This window comes from Corvus brachyrhynchos, unplaced genomic scaffold (genome assembly GCF_000691975.1).
Source record: "Corvus brachyrhynchos isolate BGI_N302 unplaced genomic scaffold, ASM69197v1 scaffold83, whole genome shotgun sequence".
In the NCBI taxonomy this organism is placed as follows: domain Eukaryota; kingdom Metazoa; phylum Chordata; class Aves; order Passeriformes; family Corvidae; genus Corvus; species Corvus brachyrhynchos.
Window position 1 is genome coordinate 11,105,822 of NW_008238464.1, and position 16,332 is coordinate 11,122,153.

At 37.9% G+C, this 16,332-nt stretch overlaps 1 long non-coding RNA gene across 1 annotated transcript; it reads left to right on the forward strand.

Annotated features, from left to right (window-relative positions):
- The first annotated feature begins 3,168 nt into the window (after window positions 1-3,168).
- Window positions 3,169-16,254, forward strand: LOC108447353. The gene is made up of 3 exons (XR_001862878.1): window positions 3,169-3,179; window positions 11,291-11,296; window positions 16,120-16,254. It is a non-coding gene; the product is annotated as an uncharacterized LOC108447353 (long non-coding RNA).
- The last annotated feature ends 78 nt before the right edge of the window (window positions 16,255-16,332 follow it).

Below are 16,332 nucleotides of genomic sequence, written 5' to 3' on the forward strand. Positions count from 1 at the left end.
AAGATGCTGTGATGTGATTGGTGATGCTGAGCTCTTTCTTAAGTGCCAGCAATGGTTCCATTTGGTCAGACTGCAGCTCAATGAACTTGAGTCTTGTGAGCTTTTGGTTCAAGCCAGATGTTATTGAAAATGTAAGGCAGTAACTATTCCATTTTCCAGTCTTATCTATCTTTCTATCTCTCACAGAACATGTCCAGATTGCCTCTTTAGTGCTGCCAAGAAAGTAATGTATCCCTACAGGTCTCCCTCAGAATTAACAGTGCAGCAGGAGTTTCTGTCCTAGAAGAGATTTGCAGTCATAACTCTATGTCTTGGCATAGTCACAAGCACCTTCCTAGCCAAGAAGTTAGGGCCAGCACTGGGACATATCTCCAAGCTACTGCAAATTTCTGCCCCTCCTTTGGCATGCAGAATTTACCTTTCTCTAAAAATTATGTTAAATTCTTCATAGATACTCTAAGGTTGCCCCAGGTGTCTGGAGGCAATGTCACTGATTTTCAGGATGACAAAGGCCTGTTCTCTAATGGACCAAATCCATTGGCATATGCCTCTGAATGAGTCAGAGCATGACAGAGTTTGGAAAGAATGGTTGTGGCCTTTTGTCAAAAGAGAAAAGGTGACAAAAAAGAAGGGTTTGGGTAAGAGTGCATCATGCCTATAAGCTACATAGATCAAGTTGTATATGACATGTATATATCATCTATAGAGGCCTACTGTGTTTACTGAGGCTCACCAGCACGGCCATGTGTATTGCTCTCACCACCCAAATGTCGAGGCATTCTTCCTGAGAAGCCAGCAGCCTCAGGGTTTGATAAGATGCAGTTAGGACTATGTAGATAGTGCTGACTGCGGAACCTCAGGAACTTGATTCTAATGTCTACAGCCTTTCCCATGGATTGCAGCTTCTTCAGGGCACATTCACCTGTGCCAGCATGGAATTCTTCATGGACTGCAGCATGAGTATCTGCTCCAGTGCAGCCCTTTCTCTACCCTAGCTACTGGAACACTAAATCCCTTTTTTCTTTCTCCTGGTATTTGCAGGACTGTTTCACACATTTTTCCCTCACTTTTTTCTACTGTGTGGTGTTCTGCTATTTCTTAGGTATATTTTTACAGAGGCACCACCATCTGAGGTCTGTTGGAGCCAGCTGGAATCTGCTGTGTCCTGCTCAGGGTAGCTCCTGGCCTCTTACTCCCAGACGCCACCCTGCCACCAACTTCTGGACACCTACACCAAAACTATATAATATATATGAAACATATATTATAGATAATATATAATTATATATCTATATATAAAATAATAGAAACTGTATGGGATCATTATATTTAATACCACATAGATTAGATACAGATATTGATCCCATCAATCATTATCTGTTCAAACTTTATTATGTCATATGCAAACACTTTGTAGTGTTTCCATGAAAAACTGTCTTTGACTACCCACCTTGCTCTTGTCTAATGGAGTTTTGCTAAACCTAGAGACTAAACAAATAAATATTGCAGTGCTGTTTTCAGGTTTTTGTTGGAAACTCACTGTTGTCTTGTGGACCCCACTCCAGAAATGCTTGAGGAAGGGAGTGCTTACTGATTCACAACAGTTTTAAGCAACAGCTATGTATATGGCAAAAGCATACTGTAGATATGACAAAGTGGTAAGTGAATCAGTCTGAGAGACTTGGACTGTCCTTACTAATCATGTGGTGCAAGTATGGCAATACTGACATATATCACTGCCTGCTAACTGAACTTAACTGCCCTGTGAATGCTGATGCTACACAAAGTCCCAGAGTCTGAGGGAGCTGTCAAGACTGATTTCTGCCAAGCACTAGGATGTCTGAAACATCATAGTAGATGGGAATTATGTGCTGCTACATGAAGATCAGTGAATTATAAGATACTGCTAAAACCAATACCCTCAGCACACAATTAGTAAGCAACCTGTGGACTGAAATATAGCTGCTTAAAACATTGCATTAGAAAAAAACTTTAAGATCTCAGATAATTTTTACAAGCTGAAAGTTTTGTGTTTGGAGTAGGAGAGAGGTTAAGGTTGCTGTGGAAATGGCCTACAGCAAATAACTCCGTATAGTGTATACAGTAAAAGATAGTTTGTCTGTGGATGTTGAGGGCTGTATCAGCCATCTGCAGATTAAGGCTTTAATAAAATGACTTTTGTCTGACAGTGTAGGGTGCCAGAAAAAGTATGATATGCTGCTGAAAGTTACCTTGCAATGTTAAATGATCTCTACAAAAACACAGGAGTTAAGGAAGCCAAAGCTCAGATGTAGTCAAAAACAGTAAGAGATGTGTTGGGAAAAAAGGAAGGATTCTTTTGAAAAATGGGCAGCCAAAAAAAGGCTGAGACAGAGATTCTCACTGCCTGCTTTGCCTTACTTTTCATTGGTAAGGTGAAAGCTTGCTCACAGGTCTGGTGGCAGTGCGTGGGAACAAGCACTATGCAGAGCAATGATGGACTAAGATGGAGTGAGGGAACAGTGTAGATTTTTGGGCCTACTCAAGTCTATGGGATCAAATCAGTGCATCCGAGGGCGCTGAGGGATGTGGCCAATGTCACTGTGAAGCCACTATTTATGATCTGAAAGATCATGGTGACTGGGGGAGATTCCTGAAAATGAGAGAAAGGAAAAGCTCCCATTGATCTTCAAAGAAGGGCAGAAGGGGGCATCTAGGGAGACAGACTGCTCAGCCTCACTTAAATACATGGGAAGATGATGGAGCAATTAATGCTGGAAGTGGTTGCCAGCCTTAGAGAAGGCACAGAGGTGACTGGAATCAGCCAGCATAGTTTTATGTAAAGGAAATAGTGCCTGACAAAACTTACTACTTTTTGCTGCTAGATGACGCACTGAGGGCCAACAGAGAGCTGTGTGTGTTGTTTACCTGGGGTTTAGTAAAGCCTTCTATGTGGTCTCCCTTAGTATTTTATTAGACAAACTGTCGACATATGAACTGGATAAGTTAGCTAAAAGGTGAACTGAAAGCCAGCTGGATCATCAGGGGCAAAATGTTGTGATGAGCAGTGCAAAGTCCCAGTGGTGGATGGTTAACACTGATATCCCTCAGGGATGAATACTGTTGGTAGTGATTTTTGATCTGTTTATTGACAACCTGGATGATGGGGAGAGTGAAAGTCTGAGCTTGATACAGAACTGGTGAAGAGAAGGACTGCTATGTTTCTGTGATTTGGAAACAAGTAAGGAAAATCAAGGAGCAGCAGGAGTCTAATGGCTGAATGAGGAATCAGATGCTGAGATGAGTGTCTGGGGAGAAATTTGAACTGCAAAAAGGTACTAGATTCAAGAACTGTGAAAACCAGAAAAAGAGCACTGAAATGGGTAATCGTTCAGTTTACCTTGATTCTAAATGACTTGTTCATTACACCTTTACTTTTGCATTTCCTACCTCTTCAATGTTTGATACAGTAACCTTAAAAAATGCTCTTTTTCATGTACAATCTGATAGACAAAGGTTGTCTTTCTATTACATGTACTAGAAAATACTTATCTTTTAGTATGAGATGAAAGCCAAGCATAGTCATGTTATCAAAATGTTTATCTCCTACATTAAACCCTCCCCCCCCACTTGTAATTTGGAGGCTTTCATCTTTTTTCACCCAAGTATCTTTGAAATATACAATAGAAAAATAAAAAGCAAAGCTAGGCTATACAAAATGCTTATAATAAGACAATAAAAGCAGTTTAGTAGGTGGGAAAAAAGATTTCTTGTTCACTGATACCATATAAATTAAGTCATTAATACTATGTGTCTTGAAGAGGTCTGTGAATATCATTGCGTTATAAATCCATTTATTGGCAGGTGTTTTCCCATAGTTTGTAGCAATCCACCAGATTTTGCTGACAATAAGCCATTCTTTGCAGGATTCAGCTTTAATACGACATTTAAGATCAGAAAATGTTTTCCAAAAGTGACTTAAATCAAAAACAAAGAAGACAGCTGGTGGATAAACAGGTCAATTTTTCTCATTAAGGTACAGAAAAACCAGCCTGCTGCATACAGCCTGCCCTTCTCACCTACTGCAGTGAAGGCAGAACAGTCTCATCAGGTAAGGTCATTCTGCATGGCAGCTCTGCAATTTCCGTCTCACCCTTCATTAATCCACAGGGGTAACCAGTGGGAATCCAACAGCTCTTCATCACTTCAGTATCAAGAGGCATCAAAACAGGTTGTCAGGAGCCTCATCTCCCTCCACCCTACAAGTAAGTAGGAACAGTAAGAATCCAACAAAGTAAAACAAAAAGACCCAAACCCATAACCAGTGGAAGTTTTACTGGTGAGAGCTGAGTGTTTATTTTTTTTTTTTAATTTTCATTCTTTCTTATTTTTATCATTGGTAATATGATCCACATGTGTATTTTATCTAACAGAAAACTGAAAAAAAATACAGTAACTTCATCACATTTTTGCTGCTCAAAACTCTTCTTTATAGACTTATTGTAAACAGTTTTTTGACACGAATTTAAAAAAAAAGTGTCTTTGCTTACTGAAGCAAATATTTACCTCTTCTTATAAGAAGAATATGGCAAAGTATGGACATTTAAAACATAATCACCATCATACATTTTTACAAAAGAGCTTCTGCCTTTTAATATTTCCATGAACTAATAGCTTAAAATAAATTTTGGCACAAGATTTTCCTTATCAATCAGTATTTCTGGTGTGATGCATCATATCATATGACAACTATTCTTAATACTAAAATTTCATACTAGTAAAGACATAGTATTGTTCTGGATTTCCCGGTTTTACCATCACAACTCAGAAGAAATATAAGCAAGATAATAAGAATCTGCAACCGTATTTGGGCAGAAATTGTTGCCTGGCACTAGAGAAGAAAAATCACTAAGAATATCCTGATAAATTCCCAAATCATCCCCTGCTTGTAGCAGAGCAATGTGCTCTGTGTGTTTCTTCCATCCATGATGTTTACTTCAGCAGCCCGATGCTCCCCAGTGATTGCACATGAATAAAAGACCAAGCAGTAAACTTTCAATGTATCATGACTCTACTAATGCAACCTTTATGTGGTGTCCTAGTACTCTTTTCTTCCTTGATGGTTCTTATTTATGTTTCAGAGTGTTTGCCAAAAGCTGTTCAAAACTCTGCTATCCCCAAATATTATGTAGCTTACCACAGACCACAGAACTCCAGTGGAGACTGTATAAACAGAGCACAATTTGGCATCCAGTCAACATAAATTGTAATAGGACACAATGCAATTTTATAGCAAACAGTTTGAGTTTTGACTTTAAACTTTTTTCTATTGGTAAATAATGCAAAATATAGCTTAGCTGACAATAAAGGTGAAAAGAAAAGCTACATAACATGGGGGTTTTTAATCAAAATTGGGGAAAAAAAAGTCAGCAATGTAAATGTTGGAAACTTTTTGCAAAAGGTAGAACCTGGATGAGAAAGATGTTCACATCAAACAGTATAAGATTAAGCGGTTTGAGAGAGTATGCTAACAGCACCAACACAAGGCCAAAACTATTTATTCAATTTGACCTGTTTGATGTTTTCTCTTTGCACTGACTCTTCTGTGAACAAGTGAAAAAGAAGGAAAAATGAAAAAAACCCAACCAAAAACTGTATGAATTAAGCAAGTTAGAAAAGATCTAGAAGTAAAATTAATTATGGTTAAAAGTCTTTATCTCAGCCCCAGTACACAGATGTTTTTCCTGCTTGAGTAGCCACAAAGCATGTGTCAATAAAATCTTTTATGACCTAATATTGCTCCAGTCAAAAGTCAGAGCAGAGAAAGGAAGATTCAAAATGGATACTTGGAAGTTTTCTTTAAAAAATCCAATCACTACCATCATATTTTCTTTAATGATCTTACCATAAATGCTGCAGGATACCTTGTAAGAATGCATCGGGTGCAGGGGTATGTTGCTTGCCAAGTATCCTTAGTTTAGGCAAAGAATAACAGTTACCTTATTCATGTAAAATTTAACTAGACTTTGTAAAATAATTGAGATTTTTTTTTTCCGTATGGCTTCATCCATGGTGTTCAAAAACTGTGCCTTGATTTCATCAGAATTTCTACGCCTCTGGCAATAAACCCCTGCAGAAACAGTAACTGTTGGCCCACAGCAGTTTATTGCTAGTTGAACAACCTTCTTTGAAAACTGATGTTGACTTGATACCTTCGTCTTACCGTCAGTGCATGGCAATCAGAACTTCTTTCATACTTTTAAATTGTTGATTCCTTCAATAATTCAGTCTGTTGGGATTCAATTATTTTGTTTAATATAGAAATAATTTTAAACTGGTTTTACCGATGAGAGCTTTGAGTTTGAGCCTGTGTTTTTTCTTTGCTTTCTTGATATGGTGCTATTTTCCATCATTTTCATAAAAAGGTATATTTTTTCATTAGTGGGCTGTCATTTAAAGCTTGGCATATAACCCCTAATTTAAGAAAAGCGAAAAGAAAAAAAAGCTGAATGGCCCTAATATTAATCTGATTTAACCAACTAAAATTTCAGTAGTCATAATTTTAAAAGAGCAGGGATAAATATTAGCAGGGCCTGTGGTCCAGATGGCTGTGTGTTCTCAGTCTTCCTGAACCTAGCTTTGCTATGTCAGAGAGTCTCTTGCCGCACACCACCAGCTTTAGTGTGTGAAGCAGAAAAAGCAGGGAGTAAAGTAGCAGGGAGTAAGTGCTTATGCCAGTTCATTGCACACATAACATACCACAAAAACAGGAGATTGAAGATGTTACTTCTTTTGTGACTACTTTAATGCCAGCAGGTCCTTTGGTTGTAGATATTCCAGACCTTCCTCTGTTGAGCACAGCAGGTACACCTCACCTTACCTGGATGCTATTTTCAAACTATCCTAGCTTATCAAAATGGTAGATAAGAGCTGTAATTATGGGGATCTTTATGCCTCTCTCTGAACCAGCACTTCTCTGTTGATCTCATCCTATTCAAATGTGATTACATTTGAGTCTCTGATTGTCAAGGGAATATTTCAGGAAATTTGTTTTGCCTATTTACCAGCCATTCCATTCTCCACTACTCATGGGTTTTGGTAGGTTATACTATAGTCACAAGTCCATATGCATCCTGCTCCAAGCAAAGTTGTTTCCCAAATCTTTTTTCCTTTTTAATAACACATGCACAATTTGGATCCTTAGGAATAGAAGGTATTTTTTTTCCTTTGATTTAAGGCTTCCATGAACCTGACTTGTGCTTAATGAATGAAAAAAGAACATTTTTCAAATTTTTAAACAGATCCTGAAGATACTTCTTTGTTTCCCCCCTGCCATCTAAGTTTCACTCAATACTTCTGGTGAGTTGATCATATGTCTTTAAAAAGCCCCAACGTATTGCTAATAGGTTTTGCAATTTCCCTGAAGAAAGCAAAATTTTCTCTTCTGATTTTCCTTTTGTATTATTCTTGAATATGCATCACATTTCCATCGTGCTGTTTATTTTTCACTGAGACAAACCTTTTAATGGCCTTCATAGAACAGTAAAAACATGTATTTCCAGATTGCAACCATTCAATTTCTATAAACTGATAGCAAAAATGCCACACATATACGATGTAAATGAAAAAAACTTCTAGTCCTTATAGCAATGCCTTAGCAAGAAAAAAAATAAAAGGAATACTTGAGCTCTCTTATACAACATCTTCTAATAAAACTGTCTCTAAAAGACTGTTGTGGAGTAGAAAGCCTACGCTACTGGCACATTATCATGAGATGAAGTGAAATGACAGCAGAAATGTGAACAGCATGGCTTTAGAGGATTGTCTGGATGACAAGAGAACCATTTCAAAGAGTTTCACGGAGGGTGCTATGTTTTTCTGTTTTCGCTGTAACATTTCAGGTAGGGGCTCCCCCAACAGGGATTGAGTGGCAACAAGGATAAGGGACATTGACTGTCAAATCAGCTGTCTCCGTCTCTGTCCCTGTCTGTCTCTGTCTCTGTTTCTGTCTCTGTCTTACTTCTTCTAAGAATAGAATAATCCCATCTTTTCACAATACAGTGACACTGTTCAGATCTTTCATTATGCCTGGATTAATGAAAGACGAGGGTGGAGCTGTGAGGGGAGAGCAACTTCAGTTTGATTGTTCTTGTTCACCACCTTCTCTCTTTGTACTTTCCTGTCTGACTTGGGATGCAAACCGACTCCACCTTGTGTTCTATTAGATTTAAAGGTTATTAACAACTGCAACATTAACCTGCTCAGACCTTATTTTCATTATCTCCAATAGGATGGCAGGATTAAGCTAGCTGGAAGGAGCATGATGTTATTTAGTTCTATTTGATGCTTCTACCTTAGTAAATGTCAGAAGCAGAGAACAGAGTATTAATAATCATTTGCATCCAGTATGCTAACAGCATATCTCCAAGAGAATGCACTCTATAAAATAAAGCTCCAAGGCAGCAATTGCACCTCCTCCAAAAAATAAATGAAAACAAGCCCATTCAAGACATATCTGACAAATGCAGGGTTAAATAAAAACACTAGTATCTATTTAAAAGCAGAGAAGCAGTTTGCTGGAGCAGTTATTTCATGTTAATCACTTTGTATTTACTGCAGCTTGAGAAAGACACATTTGTTATGCAGACAGTGTTCATTGTCGTAGCTTGATCATTAATGCACTGCTGCCAGCAACAAAATGAATTAGCTCTCTGAATACTAAACTGGGAAACCAATGTTGAACAGAGAGTGGCACAATGACACTTACAGGATTAAAATATACCACCCAGCTATGAGAGGGTGCATTTGTGGCCTTTGTTAATGACCAACTATTTTTAAGATTAGTATTAGTAGGAAACCTCTCTGGAATGGTTGAAAATTGTAGGACAAACAATAGTGATCATTTATGTTCCCCATGGGAGTTTATACACTTTCTGGAATACAAATCTGTCATGGATTATTTCCCATGCTTGACCACAGCCATTTTTCCCCATCAACAATTTATCATTTATCCCTTTACATGCATGCTTTGAATTTCTGCAATTCCTAGCATACTGTAGATCCATAGCAGCACTGTGGAAATTGCATGAATACAAAACACGAAGGAATCAAAGCCCCACTGTGTCTATGAAGAGATGTCACAGACATGTGCAAAAGCACAGTAACAAAGCAAATGCCACCTGTCACTCACAGTGTTTTTATACAGCTTTTGATGTCCCTATATCACAAGAATAACAACATTAATCTCAGAATGGTACGTTGTTACTTTACTGTTAGCCGTAACCTGCTCTGCACAGGTCACTAAACTAGCAAGGGCTGATTGTATATTTAAAATCAAAAGGGGGGAGGGGCAGGGTCAAGGAAGAATAAAAAGGAAGAAAAATAGGAGCAAAAAATACCTCAATCAGCAAAATATATCTATTTTTGTGAGAGCTTGGCACTTTCCCTGTAATAAAATGTATTGAAGTAAGAGCAGAAGGATGCAGCCTCCTTTCTATCCCCTAAAATCTCTGGGCTTGATTCCCCGAGATGTTGAAGCACAACTCTCAGACATTTGAAAGGGAGGAAAGGCACTAGGAAGCTATAAAACACTTGTTCTATTTTTTTAGTAAAAGTATCATGTGCATAAATGGGTAATAAATCTAAGCCTAAGGATCAAAAATCCTGAACTAATTTCCATAGAAAAAACCCAGATTCTTCTTGAATCTTGAAGTAGTCATGTTCTCCTAGAAAGGAAAACAAATAAGCAGCACAGTAATACCTACTCCTTTGGGAGTTCTTTCCCTTCCAATTTTAAATAGAAGTTATTTTAACATTTATATGTAAAACAAAACATGCCAGAAAACACAACATAGCTCAATCACCTGATGCAGAGAAATAGTTATGTACAGCTATCATACAGTTGATGCTGATGGCTGATTGTTTTTGTGCATTAGTATATTTTAAAGCTAATATTTTATAATTTAAATTATAATGGACTCAGATCTTGTTCTATTTGCATATGTTCTTTTTAAGAAATGTCCACTTTCAGGTTTAGAAGGTAATTATTCAAGATTAATCTTCAAGCATGAAAATAAGTTGTGGGAGTGGGAAACTGTCATCATCATTATGCAGCTTTCTGACCTCAATGACTATTATCTAGAATAATAATAGTATGCATTTACTAGTGAAGTAACACTCTGAAGTTAATTAAATGTTTGTACAGTACTATGAAATTATTAAACATATACCATAAATACCATATTTTCATGAAAAAGCAATATCAAGCTCCAGAGAAGTTCCTCTGTGTAGTTTTTCACAGTTTTCTAGTGGAATGTATCAGCTGATTAACAATAGAAGGTGTGACTTGAAGTAACAGAGGATAATAGAAAAATTATTCTTTTACTAAATTAAACATAATAGTAATATCTGTAAAGAGAATATAGCTATCAAAAGTTGAATTTGACACAGTTATAGTGACAAACTGTTAAAGAGAGACATTTTATAACCAATAAACTGGAGTGAAAAATATATGCTGAAGAATTCTCAACGGTGAACCTTGTGGTTTAACCTAACCTCAGCTGTCAGATGAGCCCCACACAACTGCTCACTTGCTCACCCCTGGTGGTATGAGGGAGAGAATCAGAAGACTAAAAGTGAGAAAAGTTGTGGGTTGACATAAATTTAGTTTAACAGGTAAAGCAAAAGCTGTTCATGCCAGCAAAACAAAACAAGGAATTTATTCAGTGTTTCCCATGGGCAGGTGGATTCTCAGCCAGGCCACATATAGTGGTGTCTTGGGAAGAAAAACACTATCACTCTTAACATTTCCCCCTTCCTCCTTCTCACAGGTTTATAAGCTGAGCATGATGCCTACAGTACAGGATATCCCTCTGGTCATTTGGAGTCAGCTGCCCTGGCTGTATTCACTCCCATCTCCCTGTGCACCCACAGCCCCCTCACGGGTAGAGTGAGAAGAAGAAAAGGCCTTGATGCTGTGTAAGCACTGCTTAGCTGTAATGAAAACACTCCTCTTTCAACAATTTCCAGCACAAATCCAGAACACAGCCCCATACTGGCTACTGTGAAGAAAATTAATTCTGTCTCAGCAAAAACCAGCTCAGTGAAGCAACCCATTTCATTGTAATAACTCTACTATAAATGCATAAATTTATAAATGACACGAGGATTTATCTTTATAGCATTATAAGGTCCTGTACATGAGCTGGGGGAATCCAAGCATAAATACAGGCTGGATGGAAAATGGATCGAGAAAGACTCTGAGGAGAAGGACTTGTAGGTGTTGGTTGACAAGAAGCTCGACATAACCCAGCAACGTGTATTTACAGTGCCAAAAACCAACCATGTCCTGGGCTGTACCCAAAACACTGTGGCCAGCAGATTGAGGGAGGTGTTTCTGCCCCTTTACTCTGCTCTGGTGAAACCCCAGCTGGAGTCCTGCATCCAGCTCTGGCGCCCCCAACATGAAAAAGGCATGGATATGTTAGAGTGAGTTCAGAGGAGGCCATAAAGATGCTGAGGCACCTCTCCTACAGACTGAGACATTTGGGATTGTTCAGACAGGAGAAGAGGAGGCTCCAGTGAGATCTTATAGCACCTTCCAGAACCTAAAGGGGACCTACAAGAAAGATGGAGAGAACCATTTACAAGAGCATGTGGTGATAGAAAAAGGGGAAATGGTTTCAAACTGAAAGAGAGTATGTTCAGATTAGATGTTAAGAAAAAAATCTTTACTGGGATGGTGGTAAGGTACTAGAACAGGTTTCCCAGAGAAGTTATGGGTGACCCATGCCTGGAAGTGCTCAAGGCTTGGTTGGATGAAGGCTTTGAGCAACCTGGTCTTGTAGAAGGCGTCCCTCTCCATAGCAGGGAGGTTTGAAGCAGATGATCTTTAAGACCCTTAAAGATCTTGGTAATGACACACTGCTAATAAAAAGATAAGAATTTTCTTCACTGAATAGTTTATATACTTTCATAGTAGTGATTGGGCTTTGTCCCCACTTTTTTATTAAGGGCTCTAAAATTCAATGAGTCATGTCATCATTTGTAGTTTTAGTTACATATTAGGCATCTTGAGACCTACAGGCATTGAAGACATGATAATAAATTCTATTGAGAAAACGGACTTCATATTTATCTTTCTCCAGATAGACTTAGTGTTTGAAAGGGAAAAATAAGTAGTGTCAAGGTTGTCTTTTTGTATCTTAAATCAGAAATTAAGTATTACACTGTTTACAAATGCCCGTATCACTGAAAGAAAAGAAATATAATGCTGGAGGCTATGCCACTGTCATTTTGCGGGGAGAAATATCCCTGCATAGTAGGGAACAGGTTTCCTTATCTCAAAGAAAATTAGGCCCACACCTTAACACTACCCAGAACTGTGTGAAATAAGAGAAAATAAGTATGAAGTCTACTGAGCCTATTATTCAGCACAAGAATGATTTCTTACAGATCTTTCTGCATCTAATGCTGGAGCATCCACTGAAGTTCCTGAGATATTCCTTTGGATTATTTTGCCTAATCTCAAAAGTGAATCTAAAAACCACTTCGTAAATATACATTTTTTACTTTTTTTTTTTACACAAAAGCCTCCATATTTGCAGCCTTAGAAACAAATTCCTCTATCTCCAAACTTTTAAAAAAATATATTTTTGGAAGAAACATTTCTGAGTTTCTCTTATTTTTCTCCACCTTTGGCAAAGGCAAAAATTCAGTTGTCCACTTTGGTAGTTAGGGGTTGTGGTTTGTTTTTTTTTTTCCCCTTTTCCTCCTCAATTGCTAATTCTTGGCTTTCATTCATTCTAGAACTTTTAGAATTTTTAAAGAGGCAGACTACTGGCTGAGACAGCTAGGGTCTTACTCTTTATTCTTGCATTAACACATTTTCATGTTTGCCTTTCTTTGCCTTTTCAGACTGTTACTATGGGTCTCCACAGTATTAATCTATGTAGGACTTTGTCTTTAAATATTCTAAAATATAATTACACTGCATTGACTTTTTCATAGAGTTTAGTATTTGTTATCCTTTTTTTTAGTACTGACATCATAAAAATCCTGACACTTTTGTTTTGTTGACATAAAGAAAAAGTAAAAATATTTCCTTTAGACTTCCCATCCATACACGAATTTCTACCAGTTACCTTCTGTCCGCCTTCCTTGTTAACCATTTCAAGTTTAGCAGAACTTCTCTTTTCTTCTCCATTACAGAGTTTTGTATAGGGGATTTGTAGATTGTCCTATCTATGCTTCATTAGGTACTCCTAAGAAGATCTTTCAATGCCTTCAGTGTCATAAATTTTATTAGTTCCTGTCACTGCCCCATTACTTTTGCTTTTAATTTTCCAAAATTTCCACTCACGAAATCTAACTCACTTGTATGGCTGCATGAAAGAAGTTAACTCCCTCAAGGGAGAAAAAGAATTGAACCAAAGTTATCTCCCAAACAACTAAAAAGATTTAATTTGGGTCTATTGCGTAAATTCCAGCTGTCCTAGAAATACTAGAGGAAGAGTATTTCTGTAAGTGGTTACTTCACAATGATTACTCAGTCTTACACATAGAAAAAATCACAAGTTATGATAACATTTTTATTTTATGTGCAGGTTCTGAGAATACCTGCACCTCAGCAAACACCTGTTTTCTACATCCCATTTTAAAAAGTCTGTTTGGAGCAGCTGATGAATAAATGCTAAGGCTACCGGCATGCTGGCAAGCCATTACTCACCTTCTCTGCTGTTGTATCTCAGTGTTTATCCATCTCCACTGTAATAAAAGAGGTGCTTGACCAAGAAGAGAGACTGAGGGAGAAAGTAGAAGGAGATATTAGAATTAATGGAAACACTGAGAAATATTTCCCACTGAAAGAGTTAAGAAGGATTATTTTTATTTTCCCACTATTTTTCATCACAAATTATGTGTCTGCTACTAACCATACCACCCATTTCCTTTTCAGACTGAAGCAATGTTCTGATGAGTAGTTCCTGGTGAAGCTCCAAGCATTCAGTTGTACAGGAATTTCTTTAAATAATGCATATTTTTATAATAGAGAATCAAAATATTTTTTTGCATTAAGTGACAGAAATGATCTGTCTCTGAATTAGTCAAATAAATACACGAATGCGTGTGTATGTGATTATGTGTAGGATCCTTTTTCTGCAAGAAAGAAGCAGAATAGAAAAATTACGAGAAGAAAATCTGAAGAAAGCAAAAAAGAAAATTCCTTGAATAAATATTACAAATGTAAAATTAATTCCATGACTTACAGCACTGTACACCAGCTGTCTTACTCATTACAATGTGACCTAGATTCTAATGGCTATTTTTATGATGTAACAATTAGGGCATCACATTGGCAGCAAATCTGTACAACACACACTTGACATGCACACCGTATGCATTCACTCTTTGGAATGGCCCAGTAGTCCCTGGGATTACTAATAACATCATTGACCACAGACCCAGATATAGCTACTTGCACTGCAAATATTCAATATTACAGGAGATGGAACCCACCTACAATCCATGAAAATCTAATCATCATATCCTCATTTGCAAAATGGACCAAAGTTTCTATGTAGCTAGCCAAGTCTGCATTTCATGCTAGGCATGTGCTGTGCTTTCACTAACAATTTTTACTGTTACAAAATATTGAGTTCAGCTTGTACTGTTTGTGTCTTCTGCTACTGAAGATCACAGAGGAGATGTCATCTTCACCAGATAATAAAATTGTCAGATGTAGTCATCCACAACATCTGTACAGGTATTTTATTCTTTATAGCCAGTTTTCCCTTGATATCTGTAAGTCATTTCATACCTATGACTTATTTATTGCTTAAGTATTAGCAGTTATTTGTCTTTTTTGCCACTATCACTCATACAATATAAATGTAGTTATGTTAATTGAAAGTTAAACTGTTTTTCTTCTTTTTACACATAAAACTTTAGGAGAAGGGAGATTGTGATTTCAAATAAAAGCGTGTGCTGTTGTCGTTAATCTTTGGGGTTCACTTAATAGATGCGTTCAATGAGTTGGTCAAATTTTTAAAGAGCGAGAGAGAATACATATTTGCACTACAAATACAACTGTGCCTTTATTTGCCAACTATATTTAACTATAACCAAATGTTATAGTCAAATATCCCTTTCTCATATAAGTACCCAGTTTCTTTGAGCAATGTGAATAGTTTAATATATTTATATTAAGTGATCCTCTGAGCCAAGTACCAGGTGAAAATCTAAAAGTGACAAATGGTAACAGAACAAAAAATTTCCTTTTTCTTTATTGTTAGTTTAGACAGTCATCCTCAACACTAAGCCTCATAAATCTGTATATCTGAGTGTTCCTCTTTTATTTATTTTTTTGAAAGAAATTTCAATTCAGCATCTGTCACCCATTCTCACTTAGGAGCACTGCTCCACACAATTTATTTATGCTCTTCTCATCACCACACAGCTCTAAAATTTTTAGGGAATCTCTTCTCATATCACTCTGTGAGGTAAGACAGTCAACAGAAACATGAAAAAAGGAAAAGGATTATGGCATTAATTTCACACACCTTTATTCATAAGGCAAGTTAAGCTATCAGTTTCAGTTTGCAGTTTAGGTTGTCTGCATGGCCAGGGACACTGATAAATACTGCTGGACAGTGGTTCAGACCTTCAGTGAGGGCTGCTGTGTAGATTGCTTCCCACTTCTGCCAAGAAGGACCTGGGAGTCTTGGTGGATGACAAGTTGATCATGAGCCAGGAGCATGCCCTTGCAGCCAGGAGTCAGTGGTACTCTAGGGTGCATTAGGAAGAGCATTGCCAGCAGGTCAAGGGAGTTGGTCTTGCCCCTCTACTCAGCCCTGGTGAGGCCACATCTGGAGTTTCCAGTTCTGGGCTCCTCAGTACAAGAGACACAAGGATCTACTGGAGAGCATCCAGAGGAGGCCACAAAGATGATTAGGGGTTTGGAGTATCTCTCCCATGAGGAAATGCTGAGGGAGCTGGGCCTGGTTAATCTAGAGAAGACTGAGAGGGCATGTTGTCAATACTTGAAAGTATCTCAAAGGTGGGTGCCAAAAGGATGGTGCCAAACTCTTTTCCTTTTTTCCCAGTGGCAGGATGAGAAACAATGGACATAAACAAAAAAACAAGAACTTTCACCCTAACATAAGGAAGAACTTTACATTGAGGGTAGCAGAGCACTGGAACAGGCTGCCCAGGGAGTTCATGGAGCCTCTCTCTCTGGAGACTCTTAAAACCCACCTGGACACATTCCTGTGTAACCTGCTCTAGGTGACCCTCCCTTCACAGAGGTTTGGACTAGATGATCACCAGATGTCCCTTCTAACCCTAATGATTCTGTGA